Source organism: Eriocheir sinensis, chromosome 5 (assembly GCF_024679095.1).
Source record: "Eriocheir sinensis breed Jianghai 21 chromosome 5, ASM2467909v1, whole genome shotgun sequence".
Taxonomy (NCBI): Eukaryota; Metazoa; Arthropoda; class Malacostraca; order Decapoda; family Varunidae; genus Eriocheir; species Eriocheir sinensis.
Window position 1 is genome coordinate 24,343,393 of NC_066513.1, and position 20,586 is coordinate 24,363,978.

A 20,586-nucleotide genomic window follows, 5' to 3' on the forward strand; every position below is an offset into this window, starting at 1 on the left:
TTTTTTTTCCCTCCCTTCCTCTTGATTTTGTTCCCTCTCTTCCTTTTTCCCTCCTTTTCCTTGCTTCCTTCCATTCTGAATTTCCATCTTTTATCCTTCCTCCCTCTTGTTGTGTCCCTCCTTTCCTCCCTTTTTCCTTCCTTCCTTCCTTCTGAATATCTATCTTTCATCCCTCCTTCATCTTGTTTTTTCCCTCTCCTTCCTATCTCTTGTTTTCCCTTTCTTTTCTTCCTCCTTCGCTCCTTTCTTTCTTCCTTTTTCTTTATTTCCTTCTTTCCTTTCTTCCTTCCCTCTTTCTTCCCTCTTTTTCTCCTTTCCTCCTGAATGTCAACCTTTCATCCTCCCTCCCTTTTGTTATGTCCCTCCCTCCCTCCTCCCTACCTTCTTCGTTCTCTGTTAAAAAGATATAAATAAAGACATGGACGAATTCTTATTAAAGGTAAAAAGGATACGTTCACTCTATATCATAAGCACCTAAAGGAACAACGCAAGCAAGCTACAGTGAGGGAGGGAAGGCTCCTCGGAAAAGGCAACCCTAGCGTAAAGGAACGCCTGACGGGGTAAACAGTGAGCCATTCAGCGCAGATAACGACCCTCTCAGTGCCTCTCACGACTCGGAACGGGGCAGTCACGTGCAAAGTTACGAGGCAAGACCTACGTGGCCGCGGTATTTCAAGGGGGGGCTACGTGCGAGGAGATAACACACAAACACACACACACACTTACACTTACACTTATATACACACAAGGTCAGTAGGGCAGTTAAATATTTAAGTTTTGAGGAGAGCGAAGAGATAAAACACACACACACACACATACACACACACGAGAAGCAACTCCAATACTAGCAAAAATACACATCAAAGGTACATGCTCGCCAGTCCTATTAAAGGTAAGCTCCTGTGCTATCAAAACGGCATGAAGAGAGTGAAGCATAAATAAGTTAAAGTACTCAGGTAGATAGAAAAGGTGAGGAAAATAATGATGAAGGGAAGTTGGAAGTAATATATATGTATCATGAAAGAGGTATTAACTGGACCATGTGGATGAAAAGACGATTATAACAACAGTGATGTGAAGGTGGAAGTACTAATTATATATGTTACTTTAAGAGCGAAACGTTCCTAAATTCAACCGGGCTTTTTTTCCCTGACCACTGAGCTAAAACTGACTCACTAAAAAGGGGCCCCGTTGAAAAGGCGGAGAGTCTTTGAGAGTTGACACATTAAGGAACGTTTGAGGACCGGCGACAAAGGGATTGCACAATGACGAGAGAATAAGAGAAGGTAATACTGTTAGACGCAGCGCCGGAGAGAGAGAGAGAGAGAGAGAGAGAAATATACGCATGAGGTGTGGAGTGTGTAATCGCCCTTAATTCTACAAAAGAAAATCCTTCAAAGGGAGACTATTGAAAATGTCACTCAGTTAATCACTTGAGCGAGGAGAAAAATACGAACTTGGAGCAGATGATGATGATGACTCGGCCTTCATATAGATAATTACTGTTGGTCTGCTCACCCGATGATAAAACAGGCGAGAGAGGCAGGAAAAAAAGGATAGATGGATGGACGGAGACGTGGATAAGAGAACGGTGACTAGTAGAGAGAACGCGATGGATAGAGAGGAAGGTGAAAGAAGAAAAAGAAGATAGAGGAAAAGGAAGATGAGGTGAGTTAAACAAGGGTTGGGCAGAGAGGTAAATAGCAAGATGAAGAAACAGGTGAAATAAGAGAGAAGTAGATGATAGTGGGATAGATATAAAGACGTATAGAGAGGGCGATGGATAGGTAGATTGGTTGATAGAAAGATGGATAGATAAACAGGAGGATAAAGAGAAGGCGAATAAAGAGGAAGATGGAGAAATGTGATATGTCTACAATCTCATATTTTATCTTTCCTATCCTTCCTTTCTCATTCCATCTGCTATCATTTCTACTTTATCTATCTTCCTTCTTCAATCGATCTATCAAAATTTGTTTCCTTCTTAATTTCTCTTTTTCCTCTTTTCTTCTTCCTGTCTTCCTTTTTTCCTCCTCTCATTTCTTTCTACGTATTTCTTTTTTCTTCCATCCTCCATTCCTCCCTCTTTCCTTCTACCTGGCCCATTCTTTCCTTCCTCCTTCCTTGTTTTGCTTCCTCTTATCATTCCGCGCTCTCTTCCTCTCTCTCTCTCCTTCCTATTCCTTCCATGTTTTGCTTCCTCCTATCCTTCCGCGCTCTCTTCCTCTCTCTCTCTCTCTCTCTCTCTCTCCTTCCTATTCCTTCCTTGTTTTGCTTCCTCCTATACTTCCGCCCTCTCTTCCTCTCTCCCTCCTTCCTATTCCTTCCTCCGTTCCTCTCTCCTTCCCTCTCTCTTCCTCTCTCCTATCCTTCCGCCCTCTCATCCTTCCTCTCTCTCCTTCTCCCTTCTTCTGTTCCTTCCTTCCTTCCCGCCTCCTGTCGTCGTACATAATTTGCTTTCCGCTGAAGGTCGTTGGAGGTGATTTATAACAGATTACAAAGTTGAGATTAATGCTTCAAGTGGAATATCTAATTAAGTAGTTTCATCCACGTCAACCCAACTGGAGTGGAGGACATAATCTCTTAAGTAGCGGGTAACCTAAAGCAAGAACAGAGAGAGAGAGAGAGAGAGAGAGAGAGAGAGAGAGAGAGAGAGAGAGACAGGCTGCGACTAGGAGAGCTTAAGGTTATTCTGTACTTATCTGTCAGTCTGTGCGTCCGTCTGTCTGTCTGTCTCTGGATAAACGGAATTAAGAGGCAAGAATAAGCTATCACTGCTAACACACACACACACACACACACACACACACACACACACACACACACACACACGGGGCTTCGGTAAGAACAAAACAGCGGGAGGGTTTTTCTTCTTCCTCCTCTTCTTTGCTGCCCCGTATCGAAAAGCAATTATCAAACTATTGTCTCAAAAACCGCCGCGCCACAAAGAAGATTAAATTAGTTTTTTTTTACTGGAGGAACACAACACAAAAGGCCTGATTAACCCCTTCCACCCCCCTCACCCCCCCCCTCCTCCTTCCCTTGCACCTCCCTCCCCATCCAACCTCCTCCGTCCCCTCCTGTCTCCCCTCATTCTTGCGATACGGACGGGAAATAGTTTTGAAGTGTGGAGACCGTGGTGGAGACGCGGTGAGAAAATGATGATGGTGGTGATGGTGGTGATGGTGATGGTGGTAGTGATGGTGATAGTGGTAATGATGGTGATAGTGTGTGTGTGTGTGTGTGTGTGTGTGTGTGTGTGTGTGTGTGTGTGTGTGTGTGTGTGTGTGTGTGTGTGTTTACCTACAATCTAATACCAATTTGTATTATTTTCTTTAGGATTGTCAAGCTCTTATTTTAACTTTCCTTCCATTCCCTTCCCTCCTTTCCCTTCCTTTCCAATTCTTCCCTTCCCTTCTCTTCCATAACGTTCCCTTCTTTTCCCTCCCCTTCCCTTATCTTCATTCCCTTCCCTTTCGTTCCTTTCCCTTTTCCTTTTTATTCCCTTTCTTCAATTTCCTTTCCCTTCCCTTCTCTTCCCTTTCCTTCTCATTCCCTTCCTTTCCATTCCATTCATTTCCCTTCCCTTCGCTTGTTTTCCTTTCCCTTTCCTTTCCGTCCCTTCCTTTCCCTGCCCGTCCCTTCCTAGAACTTGACAACTCTTCTGTTCCCTTCACAACACTTTCCTTTCCTTCCCTTCCTTTCCCTTCCCTTCCTTACCGTTCCCTGCCCTTCCCTTCCTAGCTCTTGACAACTCTTCTGTTCCCTTCACAACCCTTTCCTTCCCTTCCACCTGCTTATCCCAAATAAACACAGTAGCCACGTGACGCATAAGAGGAGGAGGAGGAGGAGGAGGTGTGGAGGGGGGTGGAGGAGAAGGATAAAGGAGTCACGCGCAGCACACACTTGCATTATGTTCAGCAGGGGAGCGTGGAGAACAGCGGACATGCCGTGTTATGCTCCGCGGGACAGACAAACAAGGCGCCGCACACACACACACACACACACACACACACACACACACACACACACACACACACACACACACACACACACACACACACACACATGCTGGTCAGTCACACCTCAGGACACACAAAGCATCTTAGCTAACCTTGGTTCCTATGACTGACTGACTTTTATCCTTTTTTCTGTCTGTGTTTGTCTGTCTGGCTGTTCGTCTGTCTGGCTGTTCGTCTGTCTGTCTCCTAGAAGCCTTCACAGTGGTCACAATGTTGCTGTTAATATATTCCTCTCCTGTTTATTTTCTTCGTGTTCTTTTCTTCCTTTTCTTCTATGACTTCATCATTTTTTCTTGTTCTGCTTTTTCTTCTCTTTCTATTCACTTATTTTGCTTCTTCTAATTTTCGTCAGTGCATGTATGAATGAATGAATGAATGAATGAATGAATGAATTAAGGAAGGAAGGAATTAAGGAAGGAAGGAAGGTTAGAATGAAGGCAGAAAGGAAGACGGGAAAGAGAGGAAGGCATGAAGGAAGGAAGGAAGTTAAGAAGGGTTAGAAAAATGGTAAGACAGAAGGATGGCAAGAAGGAAGGAAGGGGAGAAGGAAAGGAAGGCAGAAAGTCAGGAAGGTAAGCAGGGAGTAAAGAAAGGAAGGAATAAAGAAAGACGAGAGGGAAGGAATGAATGCTGAAAGGAAGGGCGGAAAGGAAGAAAGGAAGAATGAAGGTAGAAATGCAATAAAAGCAAGAGAAGGAAACCAGGAAAGAAGCAAGGAAAGTAAGAATTAAGGAAAGACATGAAGGAAGGATGGAAGGAGATGGATGAAAGAAGGGATGACTGAAAGGGAATAAATGAAGGCAGGAAAGCGAAGAAGGCAAGAGGGAAGGGAGGGAGGATGGCAGGAAGAAAGGAAGGAAGGAAGGAAGGAAGGAAGGAAGGAAGGAAGGAAGGAAGGAAGGAAGGAAGGAAGGCAGGAAGGAAGGAAGGGAAGGAGGAAGGGAGGGAGGAAGGAAGGAAAGCAGGAAGGAAGGGAGGAAGGATGGCAGGTAAGAAGGAAGGCAAAAAAGGAAGGTGTATAGGGAAGGAGAAAAGAGGGCAGGTAAGAAGGAAGGAAGGAAGGAAGGGAGGAAGGAAGGAAAGCAGGAAGGAAGGAAGGAAGGAAGGAAGGAAGGAAGGAAGGAAGGAAGGAAGGAAGGAAGGAGGGAAGGAAGGGAGGAAGGAAGGAAGGAAGGAAGGAAGGAAGGAAGGAAGGAAGGGTGGGAGGGAAGGAAGGAAGGAAGGAAGGAAGGAAGGAAGGCAGGAAGGAAGGAAAGCAGGAAGGAAAGAAGGGAGGAAGGAAGGGAGGGAGGAAGGAAGGGAGGAAGGAAGGGAGAAAGGAAGGAAGGAAGGAAGGGAGGAAGGAAGGGAGGGAGGAAGGAAGGGAGGAAGGAAGGAAAGCAGGAAAGAAGGAAGGAAGGAAGGCAGGAAGGTGTATAGGGAAGGAGGAAGGATGGCAGGTAAGAAGGAAGGAAGGAAGGAAGGAAGGAAAGCAGGAAGGAAGGAAGGAAGGAAAGCAGGAAGGAAGAAAGGAAAGAAGGCAGGAAGACAGGAAGGCATTTAGACAGGAAGGCAGGCAGGCAGGCGGGAGGGCCATCACACCCTCCCCGCCTGGCCTTCAGCCGTCGAGGCCACAAAGAACAGAGACACGCCGGACAGGCCGCCAAAAGACCGACTCTTTGGCTAATTAAAACCGCTTTTCCTTCCTCGTCCCTCAGTCCTTGTATTGATCAATGCTTCTCTCTCTCTCTCTCTCTCTCTCTCTCTCTCTCTCTCTCTCTCTCTCTCTCTCTCTCTCTCTCTCTCTCGCTCTCTCTCACTCACTCACTCACTCCTCCTCCTCCTCACTCCCTCTCTCACTCACTCTCTCCTCTTTCCTCCTCACTCACTCCTCCACTCACTCACTCCTCCCTCCTTCTCTCTCCTATTCTTGCATTCAGTTTCTTTCAGTAGTCCATTTCCTGTTGTTTTCTCACGCCTTTGTTCTCACGGAAAAGATCCTTATAAACACTTCTCTTCTACGCCTTCTGCCTTTGTTTTCACCTCCTTAGATGCTTCATTAGGAGGACTCACGACCTTAGCTTGTGTTAATGAGCCGCAGGTGCTAATTGGAGTTGGCAGGTGTGAAAGGTGTTGTCTAAGGATCCTGCGTCACCTGGGAAGGATCAGAGAAGGGTGTTTTATATCCTACAGGTGGAAGGAACTATCTTTGTTCCCAAACTAATTATATATATCTAATTTATTTTGTGTTTTTATTGTCAGAGGCACATCGTTATTACTTGATTTTCTCCTTGTCTCCCGTTTAACTATCAGGAAACACACACACACACACACACACACACACACACACACACACACACACACACACACACACACACACGCGCACACAAACACGCACACCAGGTGGAAATTAATTAGCGTGGAGGATTGCTTTGTCATCGAGGCGTACCTGTCTTGTTGTTACGTGTGTTTACCTGACTCACGCCCCGCCGCCTCCTCTATTTGGAAGCCAACCGCACCCTCCTCCTCCTCCCCATCCTCTGCTCAAGACGCCCTCTGCTTCTCCTCTCTCTCCTCCCCCTCCCTCTTTATACCTCCTCCCCCTTTATATTGTTCTTTATCTTGCTTCTAATTTCTTTTTATTCTGCTTTTTCGTTTCTTTCGTCACGTCTTCCTTTTCTCCTCCTTTTCCTTTCTCTTCCTCCTTCGTCTATTTCTTCTTTATCCTTTATGCTCAACTTCCTCTCACCTTGTCTTATTCCTTCCTCTTCTTCATTACCCTGCATCTCCTCCTCCTCCTCCTCCTCCTCCTCCTCCCCGTCCTCCCTCTCGCCATTAATTCTTTCTCTCTTCTTCGTCCCCCCTTTATATTGTTCTTGATCTTCCCATTTTTTTTTATATATTCTACCAGTTCGCTTCTTTTTTCTCTTTTTTTTCTTTTCTTTTTCTTCCTCTTCCTCCATCTCTTACTTTTTTAACCTTTATGTTCAACTTCCTCTCACCTTTTTGTCTTATTTCTTCCTCTTCTTCCTTGCCCTCCTCCTCCTCCTCCTCCTCTCCCTCGTCTTCCCCTTTTATATTGCTCTTCATCTAGCTATTTCCTTTTCTTCATCCTTTCGTTTCATTCTTCTCCTCTTCGCCTTCCTCCTCCTCCTCTTTCTCCTCGTCCTCTGCCTCTTCCTTCTTTATCCTTTATGTTCAACCTCCCTTCCTCTTCTTACTTACCCTCCATATTCTTCTCTTTCTTATCCTCCTCTTCCTTTTCCTCCTCCTCCTCTTCCTCTTCCACCACCTCCTCCTCCTCCACCTTAATGCCTTCTCCACACCCCCTCTTCCATCACATCCACCACTTTTGTTTCCTCTGTATCCTATCATCCTTCCTCCTCTTCCTCCTCCTCCTCCTCCTCCTCCTCCTCCTCCTCCTCCTTTCACTAACACTACATCGTACTCCTTCATCTCAACCTCCTCCGCTTCCCCCTCTACATTCCCCATCCACCTCCACCTCCACCTCCTCCTCCTCCACCTCCTGCTCCTCCTACCGGCTCGATATGCATGGCGCCACAGACTTTCCATACGACAGGATGCTCCGGCAGTATATTGAGAGGGGCATACACGGCGGAGGCGCTGAAGAAGGGGAGAAAAGGGAGAAAATATGAATAAAGGAAGGGGAAAGAGAGGAAAATAAAAATAAGGAAAAGAGAAAAAGGAGAAGGGTAAAGAAAAAAAGGGAAAAGGAGAAGAATAGAATGAAAGGAAGCGACAAAAGAGGGAAAGGAAAGGGGAAAGGGAAAAATAGTAAAATGAAAATTTGGAAAAGGAAAAAGGAAGAGGGGAAAGGAAGGAAAATAGAAAAAGGGAAAAAGGGGGAAAGGTAAAAAGGAAAGGAAGAGTTGAATAGAAAAAGGTAAAAGAAAAAAAAAGAAATGGAAAACAAAGACAAGAAAAGGGGTAATGTAAAATTAAGAGGGGAAAAAAGAAGGAAAAAAAGGAAAAATAAGTGGGAGGGAAAAAAGGATAGAGAGAAGGAAACACGAAAAATAGAAGAATAGGAAATGAATGAAAGGGGAGAAAATACAAAAAAGAAAGCAAGAAAATGGGAAAATAGAAAAAAAGAAAAGGGAAAGGAATAATGAGAAAGGGGAAGAGGGGAATATTGAAAAAGGATGAAGGGTAGAAAAGGAAAATATTAAAGGGGAAAAGGGCGTGTGGCATGATAGAAAAGGTAGACAGGGGTGAAGGAGACAAGAAAAAAAAGAAAAAAAACGAGAAATAAAAGGAGATTAGAAAAAAAATTAAAAGGGAAAAGGGAAGATAGGAAAGGGAAACATGTATTTTGAATGGTGACAAAATTAGAAAAGGGAAGAAGACTTAGGAAGGAAACAAAATAAAAAAAGGACAAAAAGTGATTCGTGGGGAAGAAAAAAGAAGACACAGGAGAAAAGGAGGAATCAAGAAGAGGAAAAAGAGGAAGAAAAGGAGAAAAAGAGAATAAAGGAAAAAAAACAGCAGTGAGTCATGTTTTTTTTTTCACTCACTGAACTTTAAATCATCACCATTATTTACATCACCATAATCACCACCACCACCACCACCACCACCACTAAAAGCCCACCACCATCACTACCACCACTACCTTTCACCATGCTTCTCCTTCTCCTTCTTCTCCTCCTCTTCTTCTTCTTCATTTTCCTCCTCCTCCTCCTCCTCCTTTGTATCCACTTTTACCGCCTCCTTTCTTTTATACTCTTCTTCCTCCTTCTTCTCTTCCTTTCACTAAGTCTGGTTTTTCTTCCTCCTCTTCACTCCTCCACTTAACCTGCACCACTACTTCCTCTCCTCTTTCTCCTCTTCTTTTACCTCCTCCTCCTCTTACCCCAGCTCCTCTCCTCCTCCTCCTCCTCCCCATCCTCCCACTCCTTACAATAGACGTCCCTACTTTGACTTGGGAAGCCTTCTGTATCTCTTCCTCTCATCATTGAGAGTTCCTCTTGTCCTCCTCCTCCTCCCTCTTTTTTAGTAGTAGTTTATAACTAGATTTGGGTTAAGATCTTCCTCCTCTTCCTCGTCCTCCTCCTCCTCCTCCTCCTCCTCCTCCTCCTCCTTTCACTAACACTACATCGTACTCCTTCATCTCAACCTCCTCCGCTTCCCCCTCTACATTCCCCATCCACCTCCACCTCCTCTTCCTCCTCCTGCTCCACCTCCTCCTCCTCCTACCGGCTCGATATGCATGGCGCCACAGACTTTCCATACGACAGGATGCTCCGGCAGTATATTGAGAGGGGCATACACGGCGGAGGCGCTGAAGAAGGGGAGAAAAGGGAGAAAATATGAATAAAGGAAGGGGAAAAAGAGGAAAATAAAAATAAGGAAAAGAGAAAAAGAGGAAGGGCAAAGAAAAAAAGGGAAAAGGAGAAGAATAGAATGAAAGGAAGCGACAAAAGAGGGAAAGGAAAGGGGAAAGGGAAAAATAGTAAAATGAAAGAATTTGGAAAAGGAAAAAGGAAGAGGGGAAAGGAAGGAAAATAGAAAAAGGGAAAAAGGGGGAAAGGTAGAAAGGAAAGGAAAAGAGGTGCATAGAAAAAGAAACGGAAAATAAAACAGAAAATGGAAAACAGAAAGACAAGAAACTGGGTAACGTAAAATAAGTGGAAAAAAGTAGGGAAAAAAAGGAAATAAAAGAAAGAGAGAAGGAAACACGAAAAATAGAAGAATAGGAAATGAATGAAAGGGGAGAAAATACAAAAAAGAAAGCAAGAAAATGGGAAAATAGAAAAAAAGAAATGGGAAAGGAATAATGAGAAAGGGGAAGAGGGGAATATTGAAAAAGGATAAAGGGTAGAAAAGGAAAATATTAAAGGGGAAAAGGGCGTGTGGCATGGTAGAAAAGGTAGATAGGGGTGAAGGAGACGAGAAAAAAAAGAAAAAAACGAGAAATAAAAGGAGATTAGAAAAAATTTAAAAGGGAAAAGGGAAGATAGGAAAGGGAAACATGTACTTTGCATGGTGACAAAATTAGAAAAGGGAAGGAAATAAAATAAAAAAAGGAGAAAAACTGATTCGTGGGGAAGAAAAAAGAAGACACAGGAGAAAAAGAGGAATCAAGAAGAGGAAAAAGAGGAAGAAAAGGAGAAAAAGAGAATAAAGGAAAAAAAACAGCAGTGAGTCATGTTTTTTTTTTCACTCACTGAACTTTAAATCATCACCATTATTTACATCACCATAATCACCACCACCACCACCACCACTAAAAGCCCACCACCATCACTACCACCACTACCTTTCACCATGCTTCTCCTTCTCCTTCTTCTCCTCCTCTTCTTCTTCTTCATTTTCCTCCTCCTCCTCCTCCTCCTCCTCCTCCTTTGTATCCACTTTTACCGCCTCCTTTCTTTTATACTCTTCTTCCTCCTTCTTCTCTTCCTTTCACTAAGTCTGGTTTTTCTTCCTCCTCTTCACTCCTCCACTTAACCTGCACCACTACTTCCTCTCCTCTTTCTCCTCTTCTTTTACCTCCTCCTCCTCTTACCCCAGCTCCTCTCCTCCTCCTCCTCCTTCTCCTCCCCATCACTCACTCATACAATAGACGTCCTACTTTGACTTGGGAAAGCCTGGAAGCCCTGGAAGTGGAGGAGGAGGAGGAGGAGGAGGAGGAGGAGGAGGAGCAGCAGGAGACTAGCGTTCTCTCATCATGGAGAGTGAGAGTTGGCGGGTCTTGTCCTCCACTCCTACTCATAACAGACCGCGAAGACCTTGAGTATCTGCGAAGTTTGGACAGTAGTAGTAGTAGTAGTAGTAGTAGTAGCAGAAAGTAAGCAATAACTAAAGATTTGGGTTAAGATGAAAGGGGTGAATATCTCTCTCTCTCTCTCTCTCTCTCTCTCCATGCTTGATTACAGGTGAGCGAGCACGAAGGAAAAGGTTGAGAGGTGAGTGGAAGGAAAGGGTCAGCGGGCAGCCCTTGACAGCCAGGTGATCGACGTGAGAGGAGGGAGGGAGGGAGGGAGGGAGGAAGGGAAAGAGAGAAGATAAAAGGGATGCAGAAGAGACATGGAAAGGGTGAGTAGTACACGTGATAGATAGAATGACAGACAGAGAGAGAGAGAGCGAGAGAGAGCGAGAGCGAAAGCGAGAGAGAGAGAGAGAGAGTAGACATGTTATGCAAGGAAAGTTACCGATGACATGAGCGTCGGCTGTGATGTTTACCGTATTGTTCCCAAGGCGAACATGTAATATCCTTGTTATTGTTATTGCTTCCTGATCGCCTCTTCGGAGACAATGGATTAATAACAGGTAAAAAAGAGCGCACAGTTAGTTTATACTTGACAACCACTGGCGATGGAGCACTCTTGTATATCGACTTAAATTTTTGTTACATGTGGAAATTGAATGATTTTGTAATAGCTCCGTCTCTTGCAATGCTCCTGTCAGTTGTATACAGGAACATACAAAATTTAAGTCTCAGCATTGACGAAATAACATAGCATAAAGCAAGACAGCATAACTAACAGCAATATAGCATAACATCCGGACAGCATACCCAACTGTATAATGCAGCGTAAGAGCCACAAGCAAGCATAACAGAGCCACACAGCATAACAAGGCCACGCAAGCATAACTAACAGAGTAACACCGAAGCATAACAAAGACACACAGCATAACAAAGCCACAGAGCATAACAAAGCCACGGGGCATAACAAAGCCACACACAGCATAACAAAGCCATACACAGCATAACAAAGCCATACACAGCATAACAAAGCCACAGAGCATAACAAAGCCATAGCATAACACAGCCACTTAGCATAACAAAGCCACACACAGCATAACAAAGCCACATACAGCATAACAAAGCCACTCAGCATAACTAACAGTAGTACATAATCACATCCACACAGCATACCTAACACAGCAATACAGCATAAGCGCTACGCCAAAAAGCATAACAGAGGCATCCGCAGCGTAACAAAGCCACGCAGCATAACAAAGACAGGCAGCACAGCATAGCCACAAAAAGCATAACGCACCGTGAAATGAAAAGCGAGAGACACGCGGAATATTTTTGTTTCCGCCCACAAAAGCAGCGGAGAGAGAGAGAGAGAGAGAGAGAGAGAGAGAGAGAGAGAGAGAGAGAGAGAGAGAGAGAGAGAGAGAGAGAGAGAGAGAGAGAGAGAGAGAGAGAGAGAGAGAGAGAGAGAGAGAGATACACACAGCTGGACCTAACCATCCCTTTAATAAACAAATACAACAGGAATGAACACAAACACACACACTTAAGCACGCAACAATTTTCAAACTAAACAAAAAACAAAACAAAATCTTAAACAACATTACCTCACACACAAAAAAATGGAAAAAAGACTAAAATCGAAAGCAAAAAAAAAAAAAAAAAACGGAAAAAAAACGAAACAAGGCTGAAAAAGATAAAATAAAAAAGAATAAAATTGTACAGCAGAGCGGAGAGAGAGAGACTGTCATAGGCCGGCCACTTAGGGCAACACACGAACGAACAGAAGTAAAGGATTGAGGGTGGATGAAGCAAGGGGGTGAAGAGGGAGAGGGGGAGGTGGAGGAGGAGGAGGAGGAGGAGGTGCGTGACAAAGGGAGAGTAGATCTGGAACATGTGTGTGAGGGAGGAGAGGTGGAGGAGGAGGGCAGTGTGAGGGAAAGTGGAGGAAGGAGGAGGAGGAAGAAGAGGAGGAGGAGGAGGGCAGTATGAGGGGAGGCGGAGGGAGGACGAGGAGGAATAGGAGGAGGAGGAAGAGGGCAGTGTGAGGGGAAGCGAAGGTAGGAGGAGGAAGTGGAGGGTAGTGTGAGGGAAAGTGGAGGAAAGAGGAGGAGGAGGAGGAAGAGGAGGAGGAGAACAATGTCAGAGTAGGTGGAGGTAGGACAGAAGTGGAGATGAAATGGTTATGTGAGAAAGGGTAAAAAAACAAGAGGATAGGTTACGGGGAGGAGGAGGAGGAGGAGGAGGAGGAGGAGGAGGAGAGGCTGATGACGGACGAGGAAACAAGACGAGAGGGAAAATGGGAGGGGAAAAAAGCGGAGAGCAGGTGAATTTGAGATCAGGTCACGGGTGGGGGGGGGGGGGGGGCGTAGAAAAGTAGGGATAGAAATGGAGAGAGGGAAGGGGAAGGTGCTTGTGATAGAGGGGATGGCAGCGGCAGATGTGTGGGGGATGAATATGTGTGGAAGAGGAAGGGGAGTAGCGAGGAGGAGGGAAGGGGTAGACGATGAAAAATAGGTTGAATAAGAAGGAGAAAGGAGAGAGGAGAAGAGAGATGATCAGAGGTATTGAGATGTATTGAGAGGAAGAGGGAAGGGAGTAGCGAGGAAGAGGGGATGGGTAAACAATGGAAAATAGGTTGAATAAGAAGGAGAATGGAGAGAGATGATCAGGAACAGAAAGGCGAGGAATAGGAAGATGGATGCTGGGAAAAGTGACGAACTGAATAGGTATTGAGAAAAAGGAACAAAGGGAACGGAAAGGAATAGATGGATGCTGAGCTGAGGGTAAGGAAGGTATAAACACGTATAGAGAGAAAGGAAAAGCTAAGAAAAAACAAGAAATGGATAGATGAATGCAAAGGGAAGGTAGGTAGGAAGGGACTGAACCAAACCGAAGAGAGAGAAATAAAGGAAAAGGCAGGGAATTAATAGATGGATACTAGGAAGGTAGGTGGCAGAGATTTGAAAAGGTAGGGAAGGAGAGAAACACAGTGAGAGGCGAGGATTGGATGCATGGATACTGGGTAGGTGAACATGAAGGGATTGAACAGGTATGGAGAGGGGGATCACAGGGTCGGGAAGGGCGGGAGAAGCACAGAAAGAGAGACGAAGAGAGAGCAAGTCAGGCGTCGAGAAATATGACTTGCAGTGCAGAGAACAGATGGAACAATGAACGTTGGAACACTGCATGCATGTCAACAGGAATAGCCGGGACTGCGAATTCTTTTGTTTTCATTTGAACTCGAAAAGCAAGCAAATGCATGAAAGAATAAAATAAAAGGTAACGACGGACGCAAAGCAACGGACAACAGGAACGAAAAAATTGGGAAAACAGGGGCGGTTGCTAACAGGAGAGTAACAGTAGCGAGAGCATCACCACCAACCATGACCGGAAGCGGGGAATACACACACACACACACACACACACACACACACACACACACACCTCGTCTCGCTAAGTACTCTGGGCTTAAAGATGCACACATACCTTTGTACACACACACACACACACACACACACACACACACACACACGTATACTTCCCCCTCAACCCCCCCACACATGCACGCAAGAGCAGACGAACAGAGAAAGGCACGGACAGAAAAGGAAAGAAGGAAAAAAAAAAGAGAAGGTGGAGGAGAGCACGATAGAAGACAGACAAAGGAAGACAAAAAAAAAAAAGAAGAATGAAAAGAGGAGAAAAAACTACCACCCCCACTACCACCACCACCACCACCTCCGCCGCCGCCGCACACACTAGCGCAGGTGAATTGAAAACATCCCTTTATGTAACGATTCCCGGGAGGTGAAGCCATTCAGGTAAGCACAAAGTACGAAAGCTCGGGCCTAATACCAGCTCGGCCCCTTCCGCTTCGCACACTTCGGCCCCACATCAACCTCGGCGCCGCGGCTGCAGAAATCTTCACCAACACAGGCACGCACGCACACACACACGCACACAAAAAAAGAGAGAGAAACCTGACGCGGAGCCGAAAGTGACTTCAATCCGAATGTGATTTGTGGGACCAATTGTAGTTTGTGTTGACTGCGCCGAGCTAGCAATGAGCCCGAGTTCTCCAAGGTTTAATAAAAAGTGTGAGAGGGTGGATGGTTGGGTGATTGGAAGGAGGAAGAGGAGGAGGAAGAGGAGTAGTAGGAAGAGGAGGAGGAGGAATGAAAAAGGGAAAAAAAGAGTAGTGGAGGAGGAGAAAGAAGAGTAAGGATAAAATGCTTTGTAGTAAAAGTAGCAGGAGGAGGAGGAGGAGGAGGAGGAGGAACAGGAGGAGACGAAGAATGGTTCAAAATAGTAGTAGTAGTAGTAGTAGTAGTAGTAGTAGTAGTAGTAGTAGTAGTAGTAGTAGGCGGAGGAGTGAAAGAGGAGGAGGAGGAAGGGTAAGGAGCGGTGAAGGAGGAGGAACAGGAGGAGAGAGAAGAAAGGCAAGGATAAGTGGAGGAGAAAGCGAGGAAGAGATGTAAACTTCGAGAGAAAGAGGAGCTTGAGCGTTTAGTTGAGAGAGAGAGAGAGAGAGAGAGAGAGAGAGAGAGAGAGAGAGAGAGAGAGAGAGAGAGAGAGAGAGAGAGAGAGAGAGAGAGAGAGAGAGAGAGAGAGAGAGAGAGAGAGAGAAAGAAAAAAAACATTATGAGGAATGACTGATACAGGATGGCCGTGGGAAACTTTAATGTTATACTGTTATGAGAGTTATAGAAGCAGTAACAGCCTCAAAAATAGTAGTAGTAGTAGTAGTAGTAGTAGTAGTAGTAGTGGGGTAGGCGGTGGCTGAGTGGTTAGCGTGCGTGCCCCGAATTCACCGCGTGATGGACGACGCGGGTTCGAATCCGCCGCTACCACCTGGGATTTTTTCAGTCACCGCCGAGTGGCCTAAGACTACCCACATGCTGTCCTGAAGACCGCCCATCAACCCGGACTCTAGAAGAAACCGTGCAAGTGAATCAAGAACGAACTCTGGGGGGCATCATTAGCTAAGAAAAGATGGCGCCACTATAAAACTCTTGCCTGCGCCATGACGAGCTGGGGCCGACCACCAACCAGGCCCCTCAAGAAAGCCTACCGGCGCAATAGGCTGGAACGAAACAAAAACACGTAGTTGTAGTGGTAATGACAGTAGTAGTAGGATTATTATTATTATTTGTAGTAGTAGTAGTAGTAGTAGTAGTAGTAGTAGCAGTTTTTTTTTTATTATTAGTAGTAGTAGAATTGGAACCAAATTGGGAAAAGCTACATGCAAGAAGAAATGCGATGAAAATAATGTATAAAAACAACCAACAAAAAAATAACATATAAGAAGAATAGGAGATAGGAGCAAAATTAAAGGCGTGCATGTGTATTATAATCAGCAGCCAGTAACAATAGAAAACAAAAGGCAACAATATCCACGCAGAGTAACAATAGTAGCAGTAGTATTAGGCGAGCAAGACAGGGGAAGAGAGGGAGAAAACGAAACACAAGCAGAATACAACATTTCTCGAAACTGTAATTAAAACCAACACCAGCAACAACAACAACAACAAAAAGACAGAGGCACCAACATTACCTATTTAGGAAGAGGAGCCAACACAACACAACACAGCATTTACACATCACCTGGTCAACAAGAATAGCAAAAAAGACAAGAGGCACCAACATCACCTATTTAAAAAGAGCAGACAACACAACACAACACTTACACATCACCTGCTCAACAAGAATAACAAAAAAGACAAGAGGCACCAACATTACCTATTTAAAAAGAGCAGACAACACAACACAACACTTACACATTATCTGCTCAACAAGAATAACAAAAAAGGCAGACACCAACATTACCTGGCCACAAAGAGCAGCCAACACACCAACATTACCTGGCCAACCACTACACTAAAAACAACAGCAAGACAGAGGCACCAAAATTACCTATCCACAAAGACCAGCCAACCCAACCCGACACAACACCTGCGCATTACCTGGACAGCCACCCTAATTAGCATCGCGTTTCGGTTACCTTGGCGCTCGCTGATTAAAATAATATCACTCTCCTGCCACGCGTAAAGAAAATAACACCATAATATTCACTTGTATTAATGCCGGGCAAGATATTACACCCGGGGAACAATAATGCTCGCTTATTCCATGCCATTAGTTCGCCGAGTTTTGTTACCACGTCCAGTCTGTTGCAAAGTGTCCTCGTGTGTGTGTGTGTGTGTGTGTGTGTGTGTGTGTGTGTGTGTGTGTGTGTGTGTGTGATAAGCCGCAGGTTCTAAATGAATTAATACAAACTTTTCTCTCTCTCTCTCTCTCTCTCTCTCTCTCTCTCTCTCTCTCTCTCTCCTCCTCTTCTTTACTCCTCCTCCTCCTCACACAGTCATTAGAGCACAGGTGACCAGGAATACTCATCACATCGTTACCTGGATACGGACGAGCCTCAGGTAGTAATGGGAAATCAGAACACCATTTGCCGGCCCGTGCTTGAGCTGCCCTCCGTGTTAGTTTTAATTTCGCTTTCTTTGGCTTTTTGGCGAGAGAGAGAGAGAGAGAGAGAGAGAGAGAGAGAGAGAGAGAGAGAGAGAGAGAGAGAGAGAGAGAGAGAGAGAGAGAGAGAGAGTGTCATAGTTTAGCGAGGACAGCTCACCCACTCTTCCATTGTCCTCGAGGGCGCCAAGGGATTAAATAAAGAAGGAAGGAGGAGAAGGGAAAGAAAAGCGAGGAACACAAATATCTTGACGATGTGTCCGGCGGTGGCGAAGGAGGAGGGGGAGGAGGAAGAGGAGGAGGAGGAGGAGGAGGACAAACACAAGGAAAGAACGACCGAAAAGCGAGTGTTACGATTGTGATTGTTAGGAGGGTGATTGTGCGGCGGGAACAACCACTACTACTACTACTACTACTACTACTACTACTAGGAAGGGTGGAAGTGTGGTGATAGGGGGATTGGTGATAGGAATGTAGTTACTAAGGGTAATGATTTTAAGGGGTGAGGGGGAACTACTACTACTACTACTACTACTACCACCACTATTACTTCTACTACTGCTGCCTACTACTATTGCTTTCTGTCCGTCTCCGTCAGTCAGTCTCTCTTCTCTTTGCTTTTCTTCATGTTATATCCCACATTTTCCTCTCCATTTCTCCATGTTCCCTTATTAGCTTTGTCATTAGATATCTTCACAGTCCCCGATTTCTTCAAGAACGTTATTTGATCCTTTGAAACGTATTGCTTATTCAGGTTAAACGCCGCTGCTCATGATCGTCCCCTGAGCAAACTGTGGCGCCGCGGGACACTGAACTTGGAATTTGAAAGCGTTGGGCCATTAACTATAGTCAAACCACTTCGAATTGTCCGTTTGGGCGTTCGATTCCGCGGGTCCTTTCCTCCCCTCTGCTCTGCCCCATAGTCCCAACACCCATCACTTCCTCTCAAATGTTAGCTATAGGTAACATATGAGAGCAAAAAACAGGTATTGGGACTGTGTGGGAGAGCAGAGGGGAGGAAAGGACCCCCGGAATCGAACGCCCTAACGGACTATATGAGGTGGTTTGACTAGTCGAGGTTCGAACCCCCGGCTATCACAATGAGCGACATCGCCTACCACTCTGCCAACACGGAGGCACTTCACACATAACAATCACCCAACCACCAATACAATCACCACCACTATTACCATCAGCACCACCACTACCATAACCACCAATTCTACCGTTACTGCTACCTTCCTCGTCACTTCTATCACCACTTTCATCATCGTCACCCCCCACTCCCCACCCACCACCACCACCCTCCCCACCCTACCGTCATTACTGGCCACTCTCCACCTCCCCCCCACCCCACCCTCCCCTTCACAAACGTCATCAATAAGCAAGCATCATTACTATTAATACCACTTCCATCTGGGTGCAGTTCCCCCCCACCCTTTAAAATCATCACCCTCAGTAACTCCCTTCCCATCACCACTCCCCTACTCTTCCACTGTTACCATCACCACTCTTCCACCTCTCTATCACCACCACCACCACCATCACACTCCAACCCTCCCACCACCACCACCCTTTTAATTATTCATGAAGACCCAAATGCTCATAATGGCGATGAAACAGAACAAAAGGGTTAATTTCCTAAGTACGCATCGCTATTTTCAGGCTCGGAACTCGAATGAATTTACTCCTGAAAGGATGAGATCGTTACGAATATGTTATGTAGTGTTTTTATATCTCGGAGCATACGGGGAATGGGAACTTTCAATATCATCTACCATGGAAATTATTAGAGCAAAGGAGATAGCACAAGGGCACACACAAAAAAAGGAAACTAAAAAAAAAAGCCGGCTACTCGCTGCTCCTGTAAAGAATCCGAAGAGGTGGCCGAAAGAGCAGTCAATTACGTGACCTTGAAACGCAAATGTCAAGGTCAAGAAATACGAGATCTCGGGACGGCATTTACTTTGGTCTAGTGAAATATTGCCGCGTGGCGTTATTGTTCCTTTGGGGCGACTTTATCTAACAACAGGAGTCATGCATCAAATCGCAGGTCGGTTTTCTCAGACGCTTCCGCCTCCATCATCAACTGTTTCCAGGAGGCCGAAAATGAGATCAATCGGGCTCTAATAAGTGATTTTTTTTAGGTTCAAGAAACATGAGAATAGTCAAACCACCACAAGGGTCAATAAACTAGCCCTAGAAATGACCAAAACCCACACGAAAGCCTTGTCAAACTTGTGTGCTTGGGAGGCGTAATGTTTAAGAATATGACCTTTACTTTCCACGTGTTGCCCTCTGGCGGCGTGTGAGAACAACCTGTGCGACCACGAGCGATGCAACTCACTTTTATACTAATAAATATTTCTGTACTATTTAATATTTTCTTTGTCGCTTTTTCCTCGCCTTGTCGACCCAGTAATAGTGTTGAAAGGAACTCGGGACTTACCTCTCCACGTAGCACACGAGGAAAAGATGCTCAATGGAAGCTCACAACAAAACCATCCATCTTAGCATCATCGAAGCTGCTCTTTGCCTCGCCGCGTCCCAGCTCCCCGGCGTTCCACAGGTCACGTTGCGCACTCCCAAGTCACCGTCTAGTCTATAGTACAGCACAACACTTACACACACTAAATTAATACAAGTCTGTGCCGCTGATCACCGCGGCTATCAGCACACCCGTAGAGCTACACACACGCACGCCCCCGACTCCTCACTGCCCATTAGCTGACGAAGGGTTGTCATATACCGCCAGACGCAGCTTCACATCCATCCCCATACTTCATACCAATAACACATTTCTTGAATATTCCTGCTTACAGTTTTCACGTCAGAACATAAAAATATCACGAGGGAATGCTGACTTGCTCAAGGAACGAACGGTAAAGTCTCTATATAACAAATATTACCCAGCGTTTCCCTGCGGAGTCTGCGCATGCTCTGCTTCCGGGAGTTCTCGAGTTAGTTCGAGTAGTTCACTGAGTGATTCGAACCACTTCTGGGCACCATTGCCTCTGCAGCTTCCTAATCTCATCACCGTCTAATGCAACAACAGGGGAGGCATTGGGCGCACAGGACACACTGACCCTCATGGTGTAGCGAGGCCCGGGAGGCAGCGAGTAGGCCGTGTGCTCCAGAGTATAGGCTGCGAACGACTTCATGAATCTTACACGACTTCCACATCCTCTCTCTCTCTCTCTCTCTCTCTCTCTCTCTCTCTCTCCTTTATTTAATGTTTCTCTTTCCTTTTACTTTCTAAAACTTTTCCTATACGTCAGGGAGGCAAAGTTTCAGTCACTTCGCCGAACGCCTTCCCGATCCTATTATAAGGCGCTTGAACCTCTTATAGACTGAACCGCTGATGCCTCCTGGACCTCCCCCCCTCCCCCC

The 20,586-nt window shown here is 45.4% G+C and overlaps 1 long non-coding RNA gene across 2 annotated transcripts in view; it reads right to left on the reverse strand.

The window, feature by feature from the left end:
• Positions 1 to 20,098, reverse strand: part of LOC126985519 (uncharacterized) — a 151,659-nt gene extending 131,561 nt beyond the window's left edge. The window contains exon 1 of one of the 2 annotated variants that reach the window (XR_007738772.1): positions 19,646 to 20,098. This is a non-coding gene — a long non-coding RNA (uncharacterized LOC126985519). The remainder of the gene's footprint in view (positions 1 to 19,645) is intronic. The other variant, XR_007738768.1, reaches the window with a different exon arrangement.
• Between the last annotated feature and the right edge of the window lie 488 nt (positions 20,099 to 20,586).